At 40.0% G+C, this 18,959-nt stretch overlaps 1 protein-coding gene and 1 long non-coding RNA gene across 7 annotated transcripts in view; both read right to left on the reverse strand.

Annotated features, from left to right (window-relative positions):
• Positions 1-18,959, reverse strand: part of LOC137097154 (uncharacterized) — a 336,194-nt gene that overhangs the window by 158,477 nt on the left and 158,758 nt on the right. The window lies entirely within an intron of this gene.
• Positions 1-18,959, reverse strand: part of MAPK10 (mitogen-activated protein kinase 10) — a 272,191-nt gene that overhangs the window by 158,477 nt on the left and 94,755 nt on the right. The window contains exon 3 of one of the 6 annotated variants that reach the window (XM_067468578.1): positions 3,239-3,350. The exons of the other annotated variants lie outside the window; for them this stretch is intronic. The gene's annotated coding sequence lies outside the window, so the exon portion shown is untranslated. The remainder of the gene's footprint in view (positions 1-3,238; positions 3,351-18,959) is intronic. 6 annotated transcript variants of the gene reach the window in all.

The raw sequence follows: 18,959 nt of genomic DNA on the forward strand, positions 1-18,959 counted from the left end.
ATTTCCGAAACAATAACGAATCGATTCGTTAATGGCGGACGCGACCGCAAAATACGCTAAAAAACCTCCAAAAACTTCTGAAGCTTCCCTCTCCCTCTGTTGTTGACTGTTGGTGTGATATTATAATTTTTTTTCACTAATTAAACCATAAAACTGGGCCAGACATGCGGAAATAATAACGAAACGACCTCAGAACAATAACGAAACGAATACAATAACGAAATACGAAGCATTTACAAAACGTGTTTAAAAATTCGGTTTTTTTAATGATTGCTCCAGAATGGTTCGTTATTGTTTTGTAATTGGAAAAATTTACGAATTATTAACGAATTACGAATTAACGAAACGAAACCGCCCAGGCCTAGTATCTATGCATATGTCTATGCAGATGTAAATATCAATATTGATATAGGTTTCTATATAGATATCAAAACATTCAACATGATGTCATAGTTTGGATGATGACTCTATGGAAGGCCAGTGAATGACATTGGGTAAGTCACATTCTCTCAGCCTCAGAGAGGGCACAGACAAACCCCATTGATGAAATCTTGCCAAGAAAATCATACGATAGGATCAACATTAAGTCGGAGTGGCCTCGCAGGCACATAAGAGCAATGTATTGATTAGTGAAAAGAGAATAATGCTAGGGAAAGCTGAAAACAGTAGGAAAATAGGAAGAGCACAGGAGAGGTATGTTGATGCAATGAAGGAAGCTGTTGCCCAGAGTTTGAAACATCTGAACTGGGTTAGAGGTCTCCCATCCACAAATTGTCATAAGCCAAACCCAATCTGATAACACATAACAGCAACACATTTATAGCAATATATCTATTAATATAGCTACAGCAAGGGAAAGTTCTCATATGAGTTTTGGACAAAATGTGTCTGTTCTGCAACAGCTCCTACCACAACAAGGGCAGTGGTACTCTGTTTTGTTAGCACTCAAGGTCAAGTGAAGTAGCAGAAAGAACTTAAAAGACCATATCTATAATACACTACTGACTCATAAAAGCATTGATCTCTTCAGTCTATATTTTTGTTTACAAGGAGATGCAGTTTTCTAACATCAATATCTGTTTTATATGTGTTTGTGTTATGTTTTACATGCAGTGTATATCTTTATTGTGTTGATCGGCAATCAGTGAGAAGAAATAGGCAAATAAATGCTCTCAGGAGGATGAAAGGCATCACCCAGGAAAGAATGTACTTATTTACATATTAATTCTTATAAATAGATGCATTAAAATTGATGCACAGCCAAACAAAGACAAAAATTAAAATTGCATCTAGTCTCAGATCCATCTCAGCTCTGAAATTTAAATGTTGTCTTGTTTTTCCAAGTTTATTTAATTATGATTACTAGATTAACATCAACTGATTATGTTCACCATGGGTAGAGGAAAGACAGAAGGGAGGCTCAAGGCAGTATACATATTTTCTTAAAATCTGGAATAACTTTTTTGGATTAATCTCCCTAAACCCCCGTCCATCTGGTTTTTAGCCTCTGGAGCCTAAAATTCCTTGGTGGTCTCCCATCCAAATATTAACCAGAGCCAACCAGTGTAGCCTTCAAGATTAGAAAGATCTGATACCTTGTTCTCTATTTCATAGTAGCTATTCCGCTTATTTTATCTTCTTGCCAATTCTATAAAGTTGGTTTCAGAAACAGAATAAGTCATGGTTACAACTGATTATTATCTGCATCATAGCTACAGAATCATAGAATCATACAGTTGGAAGAGACCTTGTGGGCCATCCAGTCCAACCCCCTGCCAAATCACATGAGGCTGGATGGCCATCCAGCCTCTGTTTAAAAGCCTCCAAAGAAGAAGCCTCCACCACACTCTGGGGCAGAGAGTTCCACTGCTGAACAGCACTCACAGTTAGGAAGTTTCTTCCTCATGTTCAAAAAGGAATCTCCTTCCCTGTAGTTTGAAGCCATTATTCCATGTCCTGGTCTCCAGGGCATCAGAAAACACTTATTCCATCCCCCTATTACTTCCCCTCATGTATTTATACATGGCCACCACGTCTCCACTCAGCCTTCTGTTCTGCAGGGTAAACATGCCCAGCTCTTTAAGTCACTCTTCATGGGGCTTGTTCTCCAGACCCTTAATCATTTTAGTCACCCTCCTCTGGACACACTCCAGCTTGTCAACATCTCCCTTCAATTGTGGTGCCCAGAATTGGACACAGTATTCCAGGTGTAGTCTGATCCAGGCAGAATAGAGGGGTAGCTTGATTTCCCTGGATCTAGAAATAAGACTCCTATTTATGCAGGCCAAAATCCCATTGGCTTTTAGCTGTCACATGTTTAACTTGTCCAGGAGGACACCAAGAACTTTTTCACATGTACTGCTGTTGAGCCAGCCATCCCCCATTCTGTGTCTTTGCAGAATATCAAAGTTATGTCTAAATCATGACATTCTAGCTACTGTACCTTACTCAAAGAATCAACCATATAAGATCTAGTCCAACCTATGTGAAGCCAGGTACTTGTGCTAGACTACAGTACAATGTTTTATTATACGAGTAACTACAATTACTGCAGTTACAGCCTACCCTTTCATGGGGATCCCAGTGTTCTCCCATTCTGGCTGCTATGGTAGAGTACTTATTTTTAGGCTAGCTTTTCCAGTATCCCCCTTCTTGCATAGTGACATATTCAAACCTTTCAATGCACCTCAAAATGTATCCTTTTTGTAACAATTATTGAATTATAGTAACAGTTATATGAGTAATATATGTACAACCCTGTCACAGGCAAGGAGGAGCCTTCCAGTAATCCCACAAGCATAAAAAACTGGTAAACTGACATAATTCATAGCATGATGGATTCATCATTTTCTCTTTGCAAGGTTTGCTTTAGCTCTGCCACCGCAAGCCGCTCTATTCTCTGTCACAATTATGCATAGTTATAGGACCAGAGTGGAAGTGATGAGCTTGTGATCCATCTTGGAAAGGTCTGGAGGGTTGGGAGTGAGATAGCTCTCTGCTGCAACATTAGCAAAACAGAGCTATTACTTCCATAGGCTGAAGCAGATGCCACATAAATGAAGTTCCTATCATTAGACGTAATGAATGAAGCGATCAAGGCCAAGCTAACTCCTCCAGTTCTCAATCAGACCTTTGCATTAGACCAGCCACAGAGACACATTTCCACACTCAATGGTTTCATGGCTTGCCTTGGCTGCACTTCAATGGAGATAAAAATAAAACAACTTGCGCACTATACCAGTTCAGTAGGGAGGGCCACTTCCCATTGTTAAGAACGGTACAATTTCCGAAGCAGTGCTCTGCTCTTCAAAGGCATGCAGTGTCAGCACAGCATAAAACAGCTGTTGTTGCTGATGGGGAGAAAAAGCAGAAACAGGAGAAAGCTGTACAAAAGGCTATTAGGGTGGTAGAGAATGAAAGTGTGGCAGCCTGTTTTAAAACTGCTTCAGTGACTCTTGTGCACAGATTTTAGAGTATATCTCAAACAAAAACACTTTTTTTCAAACACTCATATCATACTATGTGTACTAATAAGTCATCAATCTTCATGGTTGTGGAATTCACCAAGTATAAGACCCTCATGAAGAGTCTTTACTTGAATTACCCAGGTGGATCAGATGTTTGATGGTCATATGCCCATCTGCTGTTACTATTCATAAATATTATCTCTATAAAATAGGTTACAAGGCCTGCACTATGTCACAACACAAAGAGGCAGTCTGATATTGCTTGACTGCCCACCCCTTCAGACAGGGTGATTTTAGCATCCTAGGATGCTTTCACCCCATCTGGGGGATGGAGGCTGATGCCAGACATCACACAAAATCATGTGACTTCCAGCGTAGGCCACTCCCCCAACTGGGGTGAAAGTGTTGCCGAACACTTTACCCAACAACACAGAAGGCTTCCCGCATTGTGCTGTGTCCAATGGAGCCAGCACGGAACCTCCCCATATGGCAATGGGAAAAGTTTGACCAAGAGGGAGCTGTGCTCAGGGCACAGATTCACCTTGCTGCTCTTTGTTTCTTCCTCCCCAAAAGCCTGGCAAAGTGGGACGCTTCACTAGGGCTTTATGATGAGGTAGTACATGTGTCCTAGGCTGTCATATAATCCCATTCAAAGCAAACAATCTGGATTTTATATGGCAGTGTAGATGGGGCCCTAGTTTTCGTCTACAAATATATTGGAAGATATGGCTATCTAGATGGAGCCTCTGGTGGTGCAGTGGGTTAAAGCGCTGAGCTGCTGAACTTGCTGACCAAAAGATGACAGGTTTGCATCCAGGGAGCACCGTAAGCTCTCAATGTTAGCCCCAGCTTCTGCCAACCTAGCAGTTTGAAAACATGCAAATGTGAGTAGCTCAGTGGGTACCGCTCTGGCAGGAAGGTAACAGTGCTCCATGCAGTCATGCCGGCCTCATGACCTTAGAGGTGTCTACGGGCAACGGCGACTCTTCGGCTTTGAAATGGAGCACCAACCCGCAAAGTCATACACAACTGGACTTAATGTCTGGGAAAAACCTTTACTTAACCTATGACTATCTAGACCAATTTCTTTCTTCAGAAAATGCAGAGCTATAGCATTCACAAAATAGACCACCTTGCTTCTATTTGAATCTCTCCAACACAGTCAGATGACTCTTTGTGTCATTCAAACTTTAACTGATAATTTAAGTCCACTATATCTTGTCCTACCCTCAAGATAAGCAGAAGGCAAATATTTGCCTGCTTCTAAGTGAGAGCTCTTCATGTATTCAAGGAATTCTGTCATCTTCACTCACTCTTCTCCAGGCATAATGATATACCACTGACTATCTTTGCCACTGTCCTCTACACATTTACATGACTTTCCACTCATGTTAGCAGTCTATTCCTCTACTCAGAACATTTAAAGATGAGCAGTAGGTTAATCTGGCCTCTAAGATGATTGCAAAAGCATGTATCTTGCCCACGTATAAAATATTTCATACTTTCCATAGGTAGTTCTTATGAAACTGAGGAATTTGTTCTCTGAACATCTTCTAAATTTACAATAAAATTGAATTAAAGCAGACTAGTGTTTGCCCACAAACACTAGGAATTATAGAGCAACTTGTAGCACCTGTCACAAAATAGCTGTTAAATTTAAGGATTGGGCAAAAAGAGAATAATTAAAGTATTTATAATTTCTAAGAATATGTTTATAAATTTTAGTAATGGCATGAATTAGAAAAAAAGCTGAGAAAAACCATATTGAACTTTTAAGATATGGAGTGAGATATGTCTACACTCTGAAAATATTGTCTGAGATTGCACTGACCACAAAGGAATTTCTCTCTGATTAAATATAAATGAGAGTGCACTGTAAGACTAGATGAAATCTGGGACATTTCCAAATTCACCTAAAACAGTGGCTCTTGACCTATGGTTCCCCAGATGTTTTGGTCTTCAACTCCCAGAACTCCTAACAACTGGTAAACTGGGGGGCAGGGCAAATGCTCAAGCGGCACATTCGGGATGTCTATGCACAGCTGGACCTAGAGAGCATAGGTAGGTCTTCAGCCACAAGGTTTTTAGCTTCCCACAAAAGGAATATTCATTTAGAGCACTACCTAACTATTCCACTTCCTCTACCCTTAAGAAGAATATATACTAGGGCTAGGTTTGAACAACTCGGTACTATGGTGCAAACCGGGCGTTACTGTAACATCCCAAGAAATGAGAGATTCTGCATCTGGGGAGAACAAACAGTGGAAGACATTGACCATTTCTTAATTGACTGTCCAGCATACACCGAACTGCGAGACAGATATTTACATCCATTATTATCCAACTGCAGGTCCCCCAACAGAAATGCTATTCTGACATCCCTCTTGCAAGGGCAGGAAAGATCCAACATAATCAGAGTAAGCCTTTTTATTCTGAAAGCTATTAAGAAAAGAGCAGATTTCCTGAAAGAAGAACCAGGAAAATAAGATTCTGACTTATCACCTTGTTGCCTTGTTTTTTACTTGTGTTCTATTTTGAAATGGTCATATGACTGATCAAATAAATAAATATTATTATTATTATTATTATTATAACTGGTAAACTGGCTGGGATTTCTGGGAGTTGTAGGCCAAGTTGAGAATCCCTGACCTAAAGTGACTTTGTTGTTTTGTATCTGCAAGTCATTTCTGATCCTAAACTGAACCCATCCCTGGCTTCTCTGATGCTGAGACTATATTACTTGCCCAAGATCACAGAGTAGGTTTCCATGGCTGAGCAGGAAACTGAACACTGGTCTCCAAAGCCATTGTCCAGTGCTCAAATCACTACACTATGCTAGCTCGCATGTTGGTTTTAGGAAACATTATATTTCACAGCCAATAACTTTACATTATAGGTATGAAAAAATCTCCCTTTATTGTTAAATATATATGAGAATGGTGAAATCAAAGCATTACATGAATGCTAAGTGGCACAAATAGTTACTTAATCACTAAACAAACTCCAAACTCCAAATATACATTGATGGTTTCCAGAAGGTGCAAAAATCATTATAGTAGCTTTCAAAGCTTTCCAGCTTCTTCATCAAACAGAGATGATAAAGCAATCGTCTACTAGAGTGACAAAGAGACAGGTCTGCATCTTTAGTTTTGAACGTAACAGCAAGGTGGTTTTCATGCAGGTAGAAAATTGAGGTCTTAGCTACTCCACACACATACACAAGAAAGGTCAATGGAAATTTCATGAACAAAGCCTATAAAAGAAGAGCACAATAATTCATTTCTCCTTTGTAGTTCTAACCTCTCTTTCTTTTGAAATTTGTTCTGTTCTGTCCAACGAAGCCAGAAAACTCCTCTTTTGGCAGAGTTCAGTGATCTTCCCAGGATGAATCTGGGTTGCCTGGCCTAGAGTCAGGTATCAGCAATGTGTATTCAGGATTCATATAACAATGTATTTTTGGCATTTTATCATAGATAGCCTGGTGTGATTATAATCTGAGCTATTTTGGGATCACAGTTTTTGATAGCTAGGATGTCTTTTGGATCTAGGATCTATGGAAGGTCATGAAAGATAATGAGAAACATTTGTATCATTCAATACAACACTTTTATTATATCAAATTTTTAGCTCAGTGTTATGAAATATATCATCCACTAGCTATTGAAATGTTGTTCCCATTAGGTCATGGCAGCCTGGTCAATGATAGAGGATTGTGAAGGTTGTCCCTTGAGAACATCTAGAGAGCTGGGAAATTGTGTCATGTATCTTCAAGTCATTTTTTATTATGGAGACTCTAAGGCAGTGGTTCTCAACCTGTGGGTCCCCTGATGTTTTGGCCTTCACCTCCCAGAAATAAACTGGCTGAGATTTCTGGACGTTGTAGCCAAAACACCTGGGGACCAACAAGTTGAGAACCACTTCTCTAAGGCAAATCTTTCATAGGACTTCCTTGATAAATCTCATTTCAGACGAGGTTTGCCAATGCCTCCATCTGAGGCTGAGAGTGTGAGTTGCCCAAGGTCACCCAGTGGATTTCATGACTGAGCAGGGATTCAAGCGCTGATCGCCAAAGTCCATAAAGTCTTATAGTCAAACAAAAATATAGGGACTGTTTCAAAAAAGCATCAAGAAAAAATCCTGGGGTAGCCAAATCACATGATTCCTGCTCGCACATTTCAAAGGGAAGAAAACAAGGCTATGTACAATGACAGAACGAGTTTGGAAAAAACGGAATATCTATAGTTTTATACCTTAAGACAGCATTAAGTGCCTGAGCTGCCTTAAGTCCTTTGGACAGGATAAGCATTTACAGATGCCTTGACTCATTAAACTGTCATAATCTTTTAAGCCATTTTAAAGCCCAAACCTGCCAAGCATATCAAAACCTGTAGTCTGAGGAAATGCAGTACATTTTGGGTGGATTTTTTTTTAAAAAAAGCATTTTCTCACACTTTCATTATTCTTTTTTAATAAATGTGATGCTGGGCAACAAGTCTGGAATTTTCTATATGGAGTGTTATCACTGAGCCATTGCTTTTGTCCCAAAACAAGACTAAAATCAGCAAAGTTTCAAAAATATTGAAAGAAGAAAATTCCATTATTTTCTTAAAATGAAGTATTGAGTTGACCAAAATCTAATAGAGATGTGCGAGATATTCAGTGTGTTGCGGCTGTTTGTTTGTTTGTTTAAATGTATTTACAGAATCTGTGTCTGCCAGATCAAACAAGGAAATTGATTCAATTTGAAGTCAGAAGGCAGTACAATTCCGGGCTTAAAACACATTCCATGAAAGAAAAAAGTATTTGACAAGATGAATTCAATTTGAACATGGACTATTTGAGTATGTGCTGAAAATACTGCCTACATTTCTATTTGGTGCTCAACTTGAGTCAGTAAGAGGATATGCTGATTAATGCATCTAACAATGAATAAATACAAAGTTTGCATGAGATTGACATGAAATCGACTTGGAAGTGGGAAAAGGAGGAAAACAGTTGAAAAAAGAGGAAGTCCATGGGGAAAAGAAGTCTGCCTGTCCTAATGTCTAAATGAGATATTTCTGGGGACTGACAAAGAAAATATTTTGTGATGTTGCTCTTGTGTAACATCAAATTGCTTCTGACTTGTGGTAACCCTACAATAAGACAAGATTTGTTCAGAGGGAGTTTGCACTGTTTTCCTCTGAGACTGCGTGATTTGTAAAAGGTCACTCAGTGAGTTTCCACAGCTGAGCAAAGATATGAACCCTGGTCTCAGGAGTCATACCCCAATGTTCTAACCACTACACCACTCTGGCTTTCAAGATATTTTCTACCTTCTCAAAAGAAGGCCAGAACATGTCCATAAACAAATAATTAAACTTTCCAGCATGGAGCCCTCCAAGTCATTTGGACTTCCGCTCCCATTTGCCCAAGGGCAGATCCAGACAGCTTTTTATCCCAAGAGCATCTGTGTTTTAAAAATGCAGATGTTCCTGGAAAGCTGTCCGTGTGCTTTCTGGGGTGGGTGTCCAGATGTTGTACTTGCACTTCCTAGTACAACATTGGGACACTAACCCCCTCCCCCAAAGGCCCCCTAAACTGAGTTTTAAAATAAAAGAACTCACCTGGCCTCTCTGGGATGGCTGCTAGAGTTCTCTTGGCACATACAAATGATGCACCAGGAGAAAGGAGAGGGGTAGCAAAGAAAATCACTCCCCCCTTTCTCCTGGCATGTCATTTGTACTCACCAGGAGAACTCCAGCAGCCATCCCAGAGAGGCCAGGTGAGTTCTTTTCTTTTTTATCTCAGTTTAGGGGGGCTTTGGGAGAGGGGGTTAGGATTCCCACAATTATCTGGTGCCTTTCAAGAAGGCGCAGAATAAACCCACTATCTAATTAATTCTCTACAAACCAGGGTTTTCCTGGTTTGTAGCAAATTAATTTGGGACTGTCCAGAATGTTATATAGACAGCTCCTCCTTTATTGCGGTAGATACTGCAATAAAGCTACTGTGTGGATGGGCCCCTAGCTAACATTGCCGAGGGGTGTGTGTGAAGATAGCTAAATCTGAAATGTATGAAGGAGCTTCATTATATCTTTTTTAAAAGGAGAATCATCTCTGAAGAGGAACGAGTGAACACTTATTACACTGTTCCATCACTGTCACTCATCTGGACCAGACAATGCATTTTGCAAACTGGTTTTTGAGGAAGAGTGAATCCTCCTACATCCAAGAATGAAAGTGAATGAGTATTACTGTGCCACTGGTGGTGACCAAGGGCATCCCACCAGCGTGACATCAATCTTGGGGAGGCCATTAGAATCTGCAACACTACTTCACCTCATCAAAGCATGCTTCTTTCCTCAAAGATGTATTGTTCATTCTAAGCCCTTTTCACTTGAGTTCCCTTTGCCCCTGCCTCACTTAAGACTTCAAACAAGCCTGTCAAAATATGTCAAACACAGTCAGTGTATTTATATCTCACAATTATTGGTATGGTGGCGGTACCTTGGGCAATTTTCTCTCCAACGTTCACCCAGCCAAGCAGAGAGATGACATGCTGTTTTTGGGGCTTCGTTTAAAAGTTCATTGGAAATAGTCAATATGGGGATGGCCCTAGTATTTGCCTTATGTGAATGCATGGAACTGCAGTGTTCACTCAATGCATACAAAGTATCACAGGAGATAAGAAGATGCAGATTGAAGTAGCACAGCTGAAACTGGTGCCATCATCTGCTAGATACATAGGTCTCCAGATGTTGTGTGATTGCAAGGTCCATCCCCCAGGTGACATGTATGTGTCATACATCTGGAGGGAATTGGCTTGAGGAAGGCTGCTTCTGAGTTTGGGATGTTATCAACAGTAATTAAATAACAACTTGGAAATTATTGTAAATATATATAATTAAATATATTTTGGATTTTTAATTTTTATTTCTTATTGTATTGATTTTTTTTCTCACCAAGGGTCTAAGACACTATTTGTTCAAGGACGTGCCATAAAGATTAAGCAATTAATGAATGACATTCTAACTTCTTTGCAAAAGCAGTATTGATATTCTATTATCAGTGACTCAAGAAGCTGCCAGAAAGCAAAATGTCTTTGGTCCATGTCATCCATCTGCAGCTGCTGCACAGAGCAAGAAGGAATACAATACACTAAATTTCATCAGTTTGGAATGGAGGCAGATGCTGATTTAGCAGAGCTTGATTTCTAGGAGATGTAGTACCAAAAGGTCAGTATCTGCAGAAAGTTTTCCCCTTCTATTCACAAAAATCAAAATCCATTACAACCATAATCCAAATGCTCATGTTCTTGAGATGTGGATTTACACCATGATTCCTCCCATTCCTGAGATGAATGGAAGATTCAGCACCAGTGGCACAACGGGTTAAACCACAGAGTTGCTGAACTTGCTGACCGAAAGGTTGGTGGGTCAAATCCAGTGAGTGGGGTGAGCTCCCACTGTTAGTTCCAGCTTCTGCCAACCTAGCAGTCTGAAAACATGCAAATGTGAGTAGATCAATAGGTATGCTTCTGCAGGAAGGCAACGGTGCTCCATGCAGTCATGCTGGCCACATGATCTAGTACAGTGTTTCTCAACCCGAGGGTCAGGAACCCTGGGGGGGGGATCATGAGAGGGTTCCAGAGGGGTCCCCAAAGACCATTAAAAATACACAGCATTTTCTGTTAGTCATGGGGGTTCTGTGTGGGAAGTTTGACCCAATTCTATCATTGGTGGGGTTCAGAATGCTCTTTGATTATAGATGAGCTATAAATCTCAGCAACGACAACTCTCAAATGTCAAGGTCTATTTTTCCCAAACTCCATCAGTGTTCTTTTGCACATACTGAGGATTTGTGCCAAATTTGGTCTAGATCCATCGTTGTTTGAGTCCACAGTGCTATCTGGATGTAGGTGAACTACAATTCCAGAACTCAAGGTCAATGCCCACCAAACTCTTCCAGTATTTTCTGTTGGTCATGGGAATTCTGTGTGCCAAGTTTGGTTCAATGCCATAGGTGGTGGAGTTCATAATGTTCTTTGATTGTAGGTCGACTATAAATCTCAGCACCTACAACTCCCTAATGACAAAATCAATCACCTCCCAACCCCACCATTATTCAAATTTGGGTGTATTGGGTATTTGCACTAAATTTGGTCCAGTGAATGAAAATCCATCCTGCATATCAGATATTTACATTACGATTCATAACAGCAACAAAATTATAGTTATGAAGTAGCAATGAAAATAATTTTATGGTTGGGAATCACCACAACATGAAGAACTGTATTAAGAGGTTGCGGCATTAGCAAGATTGAGAAACACTGACCTAGGAGGCATCTACAGACAATGCTGGTTCTTCGTCTTAGAAATGGAGATGAGGATTACCTCACAGTGTCAGACATGACTAGACTTAATGCCAGGGGAAACCTTTACCTTTACTACCTCTTCCCATTCCTGAGATGAATGGAAGATCCAGCACTGGCAAAGATCAAAGCAGATGAATGAGAACTAATAGTAAAATTTGGAGAAGTGGCTCTATCAGCCACCCTGTTTTGAGATTGGATTCAAATTACATTTTGAGGTGAAGCAGATCTCAAGAACATAAGCATTTGGATTATGACTGTAATGTACAATGTAGTATTATACTTAGAACCAATATGGTGCAGTGGTTTTTATTTCTTACAATATTCTGGCAAAATGCAAAATAAAATGGCTGTTATATTGGCCAATGAAAGCCCAAAGCAAATGTCAGCTGTGGATCTTTTTAGGCCCTGGACCACTATCTAATATTCAAGGGTGTGATGATGATAGTGCTGGGGAGCTTCCTTGCAAAACTTAACACACACACACACAACACACACACACACACACACACACAATTAAGTTATATATATGGAGGATGAACACAAAACCAAGTTATGAAAGGGAATTCTGTCTCAGTGATTCCAGGCAGCTTCTCTGTTACAGCAACTTGATGTGACAGCTTTCACAATGAATTGTTTTTGTTAAATGTAAAATGCTATCTTTCTTCAGAGCTGCCAAGATATTTGGCACAGTTTCTAGGCTAGATTATAAAGGAGTAGAGCCTTAGAACAAAAGGCTGGTCCAGAGTTCAACTCCCTCTTAGGCCAAGTTTTTTTTTCTTTTGCTTGCCAAAACAACACTACAGAAGATGAAATAGCTGCTACTCAAACAGTTGTTGATCGAGTTTTGTTCTACCCCTGCAGCTAAGTTTTCTTCATACTAAAGGAATTGACATATTGATAATAGCATATTATCATACTATATGATATGTTTAGCTTTGAGAAAAGAAAGTTAAGAGGGGGATTAGCTGAAACGGATGTCATTTTGAAGATGGAAGATGGAGGATGGAGCTTGCTTGTTTTCTGCTGCTCTAGAAACTAGGGGCCTCATCACACTAGAGAAAAAATCCACTTAAATTCTGGTTTCTGCCTCCTGCAGAATTCTGGGGTTTGTAGTTTAGGGAGGAGCCTTTAACAGCCTCTCTAAACTATAAAGCCCAGAATTCTGCAGGAGGCACATACAAGATTTTAAGTGGATTTTTCTCTCTAGGGTGATGAAGTGGCTGGATGCAGAGTGATGGATTTAAAAAAAAAGAAAAAGAGAGTCTGCCTACATGTAAATAAAAATTTCCTGATAGTAAGAGCTGTTCAACAGTGGAATGTGCTGCCTCTGTGTGGTGAAGTCTCCTCTTTTGATAGGGGGCTTGAAACAGAGACTGGATGGCCATCTGTGGGGAATTCTTCAGTATTGTGTACCTGCATGGCACATGGTTGACATAGGTGTCCTTTGTGGTCTCTTTCAACTCTATGATTATATGATATATTCCTGGACTTATCATGGAAATCGAAAACCATGGATATAAAAATGAAACACTTCTAGCAGAAGCATGCCATACTAATGTGCTGGAGGTCCTAGAAAATGCATAGCAAGAATGCTTCTTTAGCATTTCTAGGTTCTCCACCATGAATCTATGGCAGTGGTTCTCAACCTGTGGGTCTCCAGATGTTTTGCCCTTCAACTCCCATAAATCCTTACAGCTGGTAAACTGGCTGGGATTTCTGGTAGTTGTAGGCCAAAACACCTGGGGACCCACAGGTTGAGAACCACTGCTCTATGGTCAATTTTCAGTGGAAGCATAACATAAAACCAGTGATAGTCATATCAGTCAGCTTCACATGTCCTTCATCATCTCACTTTTGCCCAATTTCTGTATTAATTTGTTTACATGCACATACTTGTATTATTTCAAATAGAAATTTCGCTAATATACACATATTGGTGAGCAATTTTCCCTAATATTTCTATCTTTCATGAAACATTTTTTTTTAAATTAAGAACTGTTTGCCAAAATTTAAATAAATTTAATCTGAGTATTCATTCAGGAAGTGTGATTTAGGTCAATTTAATCAGAAATATGGCTCACACAATTTTTCCCCTCTCAGTGATTTGAACCATTTATTTCTAGCCCAAGACTAAAACTCTTCCACACTAGCTGGAATCTCTTGCATCTATCTATTAGAAACAAGATATTTGATCTGTTAAATCCCACACATTTCTGGCAGCCCATACTCCATGATTCAGACTATCTAGCTGGATGTATACCAGGTCATTTGTCTCATTTTCCCATGTCAAATACACAATAGTCCTGACACACAATAAGAAAATGCTCAAAGGGATGTATCTATTTTGGCCACACTGATGTATCAGCAAAGTTAAAGTTATCAGCAATGTTTAGATAGGAGGCATCTCAATTTGCCCTTGAAAAAGGAAAAGCATTCTTGCTCTACAAAGACAATACTGCAGAGTTCACAAATAACAGTGGATCTAAGGTTTGAAACATTGGAGGCCCTTTGATTTGCATTGACATCTCAGGGTTTCCTTTCCCCTCTGAAAATAACCAGTTGTAAGATATGTTTGTGGATTTTTTCCCAGAAAGAATGGATGAACTATTTCAATTGCACTGCAAAGTCAATGGATCTTGGTCTTAAACATGACCAATTTGTGGGTTGTTGTAGGTTTTTTGGGTTGTATGGCCTTTTTCTAGAAGCATTCTCTCCTGACGTTTCACCTGTATCTAGGGCAGGTGTCCTCAGAGGTTGTGAGGGCTGTTGGAAACTAGGAAAATAGGTTTACATATCTGCGGAAGGTCCAGAGTGGGAGAAAGAACTCTTGCCTGTTGGAGCTAGTTGTAAATGTTTCAATTGGCCACCTTGATTAGCATTTGATGGCCTGGCAGTTTTTAAGTGTGCCCTGTTACTGCCTGGGGAAATTCATTGTTGAGAGGTGATTAGCTGTTTCTGTTTGTTTCTTCTCTGGAGTTCCCCTGTGTTTGAGTTTTCCTCTTTATTTACGTTATAATTTTAGAGTTTTTTAAAAAATACTGGTAGCCAGTGGTTTCTTCCTTTCTGTTGAAATTGTCCACATATTTGTGGATTTGTGAAACAAACAGGAATAAAATAACATTTTGTGCACAGTAAAAAACATCTTGTGCAGAAAACAATGTTCTTTGGGTAAAATAACCATGTGCAAATTTTGCACAAGAATAACCTCCCAATCATAGCATTTTCTGCACAGGAAACAGCTTAACATGTCTTTGATCTGTTCTTAAATATATGAGAATTATCAAGATATTGAATATATAACATAAGCTTCAGGGTCTGTTTCGCTTTTCTTATTTCTGATTTGGGCATCCTTGTTTGGGTTTACTTTTTCTCTTGTTCATTATGTCGTGTAAAATACTGTCCTCAATTATGAGACCTAAATCTGTTCAGTGAAGTGTTGCTTCTGGCTTCAAACAGAGGAAGTGACTTGGGGAAATGGCCTTCTTTTTTGCTTTGTGAAACAAATCATGTGAAATATCCTCACACTTTCATAAACAGTAACCAAGTTGTCTGTTGAACTATATCTCCAAACATGTCACAAAATAGATCTGAAGAGGAAGAAAACTGTGTTGGGAATATGCCAAAGAAGGCAGAAGCGTAGGTGAAATATGAGGCAATTCTCTGATCTATTGCGAGCATAACTCTGTTCAGCATAATGTTGCAAAACTTGCTAATTTTAAGCCTCACAAACGTCATATCCTTAGACTAAAGATCTAGACATCTTGCCTCCTTAAGATTCTGGTAACCTTGGTTTGAACTTGCTGAAAAATTACTGACTTTTAGATGAAATCCTATATCCTATTTTTAAAAATTGTCCCAAATCTATCTCTGGATACCCAGTATCTAATTAGCATATATCTCAGATACAAGCATTTCATTTCCATAGACTTCAAAGGATACATCTGGTTGGTTTGATGGAGCATGGGAAGGTGTTACAAACAATGTTCATGAATGCAGAAACACAGTTGTAACTTCATAAGCAAGGTCTGAAAAATCTTGGGCTCTCTGGATATTTTGCATAAGCAGAAAGAAATTCAGAATGGTTGAAATCTGGTGAATCTTTTGAACAATGCTTCCCACCCCATGGTAAGTTATGCTCACAGAAGGTTGTTTTGCCTATAAATCACCTCTTTTTTAGATCAGAATTTTGCCTGCCCACCCACCTACCTTCCTATTTTTAAGAGGACAAGAGCTGGGTGTTTGTGAACCTATGTGACACAGTTGCACAGAGAATGCCATTCAAATCAAATAGAGAAACAAACACACAAAGACTTTCAAGGTATAACTCTTGCCCTGAGATTCCTTCCCCTAACTCTGAAATCAGAGAAGACAATACTGACCTAAGATCTAGGAACTCTGACCAACTGACTAAGAAAGGCTGAACAGGGCACAGGGTTATAGCTTGTGCTGGATGGGGTTACACTCTCCCTGAAGGCACAGGTTCATAGCTTGAGAGTGATCCTGGACTCATTGCTGAGTCTGGAACCACAGGTTTCGGTGGTGGCCATGGGAGCTTTTGCACGGTTAAAACTTGTGCACCAGCTGCGCCCATACCTTGGGAATTCTGACGGCCACAGTGGTCCATGCTCTGGTTATATTCCGTATAGATTGTGCGATGCACTCTACGTGGGGTTGCCTTTTAAGACTGTTCAGAAGCTCCAACTAGTCCAGCAAGTTGCTGCCAGGTTGCTCACTGGAGCAGCGCTCAGGGAGTACACAACTCCCCTGTTGTGTCGGCTTCACTGGCTGCCAGTTTGCTACCAAGCACATTTCAAAGTCCTGGCTTTAGCCTATAAAGCTCTAAAAGGTTCTGGCCCAGGCTACCTGTCCGAATGTATCGCCCCCTACGAGCCAGTACGGAGACTAAGATCATCTGGGGAGGCCCTGCTCTTGGTCTCACTGGCCTCACAACTGTGGCTGGCGAGGGTGAGAGACAGGGCCTTCTCAGTGGTGGCCCCTCAGTTGTGGAACTCCCTCCCTAGTGACATCAGAGCAGCCCCCTCCCTATCAGCCTTTAGGAAAAGAGTCAGAACCTGCCTCTGGGAGCAGGCTTTTGGAAACTAGGGCAATGCAGTGTTCTGAATTGAAACTTTGTGCAATTTGACTATGGAATTGACTCAGACCATAAATTTTGGATGGCATGTTTTTAACCTCAAATCTGTTTTAACTCTATTTAATATGTTGCATTTTTTAAATATTTAGGTAATTGTGGTTGAGGCACAATGTATGTGCCACTGCAAGCCACCTTGAGCCCCCTGTATGAGGTAGAGAAGGGGCGGGGTATGTGTATGGAAATTAAATAAATAAATCCTACATAGTTTGTCAGGAGATGCTCTCCTCCAGCTCTTTCAAACCTGGAGCTAGTCCTGGTTGTATTGACTAGCAGCAATTTACATGTGAACGAAAGGTGGTTTGTGAGCATTCTGCACTCTAACCATGAACATTGATCGAACTGCAAGTAATATTTGTTGAAAATAACCTTCAAAATTAGAACTTTTTGTTATCTGTATTATGTTACATGAGGATGAGAACATGAGCTTTTATTGCAAACCAGCTTGGTTGATTGACCATTTTATGCATGCACCTGGGTATCATAAAATGGGTGGAAAGCTTTCTGCGTGGTAGACATTTCCCTAAAGAATTTTACCAGATATCATAAAGTCTTTATTAATAGAGGGAGAGACTTAAAGCTTCCCTTCCCTCCCACTCCCAACAAATATAACATCTAAAGATGGCAACTTAAGTAGGCCAAGCAGATCATTTATTAATCCTTCCATGTTGCAGTCCACTGGGCACAGGTAAAGTAACTGTTTTCAGACCCACAAGGTCTTGGATTTTTTTTAACCCTTGTCATTCTTTGGACCAGACATTATATATCAGCTGAAACATTTGGCAGACAGAGTTGTAAACTGGAGCCAGTCTGCTTTTGAAGAGCAGAGAGTGGACATAAAATATAGTATTGTCACAGTCTCTGCATAAAGGACAATTACTTTGATTTCCTGGGGATTAGCGTTATAAACCCAATTCTAATGGCAGCCCTTTGACACATATTTATAGGGAATACAGAAGATCAATTCACATGGGTTATTTAATGCTTCAAACATGGCAATTGGTGCCATGGTAGTTCAAGATTTGTAAAAAGTGGCTTATAACTTTAATCTTCCCAAACAGCACTGGCAAAGACAAAGGCAGGCTACAGACTTTGTAAGATTCTGCCAAAGAAAGAAAGAAAGAAAGCAAAGACTGCAAGTTAATAACAAAAATTACAAATTAGCATATCCATGTTAAGAATACTTGAACAGTGAATAAAAGTATAGAGCCATTGCTTTATCATGGGACCTGCCCGGAAGCAACATGACTATCCTAGGTCCTGAGATTACAAAGCCAAAAAGTAAGACCTACAGATGATGCATTTCATAGGAAGGGGGCCATGATTATATATACCAGTTCCCAACTTTATTTGACCAGGTCCCACTTGACCAGGTCCCACTTGACCAGGGCCCACTTTGACCAGGGACCACTTTGACCGGGGACCACTTTGACCGGGGACCACTTTGACCAGGGACCACTTTGAACAGGGACCACCTTCCAACATTAGTACCAAAAGAGGCAGGGCTGGTCAGCTCTGCAGAAAGAAGCTGAAATAAATTAAAAATAAATGAATAAATAAATAAATAAAGAGGAAGGAGGTTCGCGGACTGGATTTTTGTGCCCACAGGTTGGGAACCACTGATATATATGTATATATATATATATCAGTGAGTCGCCTATTTGAGTCGCCTGTTTGGGCTGAAAAATGCGGTATAGAAATAAAGCAAATAAATAAATAATAATAATATATATATAGGTGATGTTATGAGAAGTAGCCCCCCGGTGAATAGATTTGCCAAGTCAGGATTATCCCAGTCCCTCAGGTTTCATCATTGGAGGCTGAAGCGTGGTGGGAAGCAGGCCACAATGATATTATAAAGTTAATATTACAAGAAGCAAGCCACAATGGTGTCATTAAGCATGATTTATGTGAAGTATCAACGGTTTACCCAGTGGTATGACAATTAAATAAAAACATTGTGACTCAATAATGAGGAATATAGATA

Source organism: Anolis sagrei, chromosome 5 (genome assembly GCF_037176765.1).
Source record: "Anolis sagrei isolate rAnoSag1 chromosome 5, rAnoSag1.mat, whole genome shotgun sequence".
NCBI lineage: Eukaryota > Metazoa > Chordata > Lepidosauria > Squamata > Dactyloidae > Anolis > Anolis sagrei.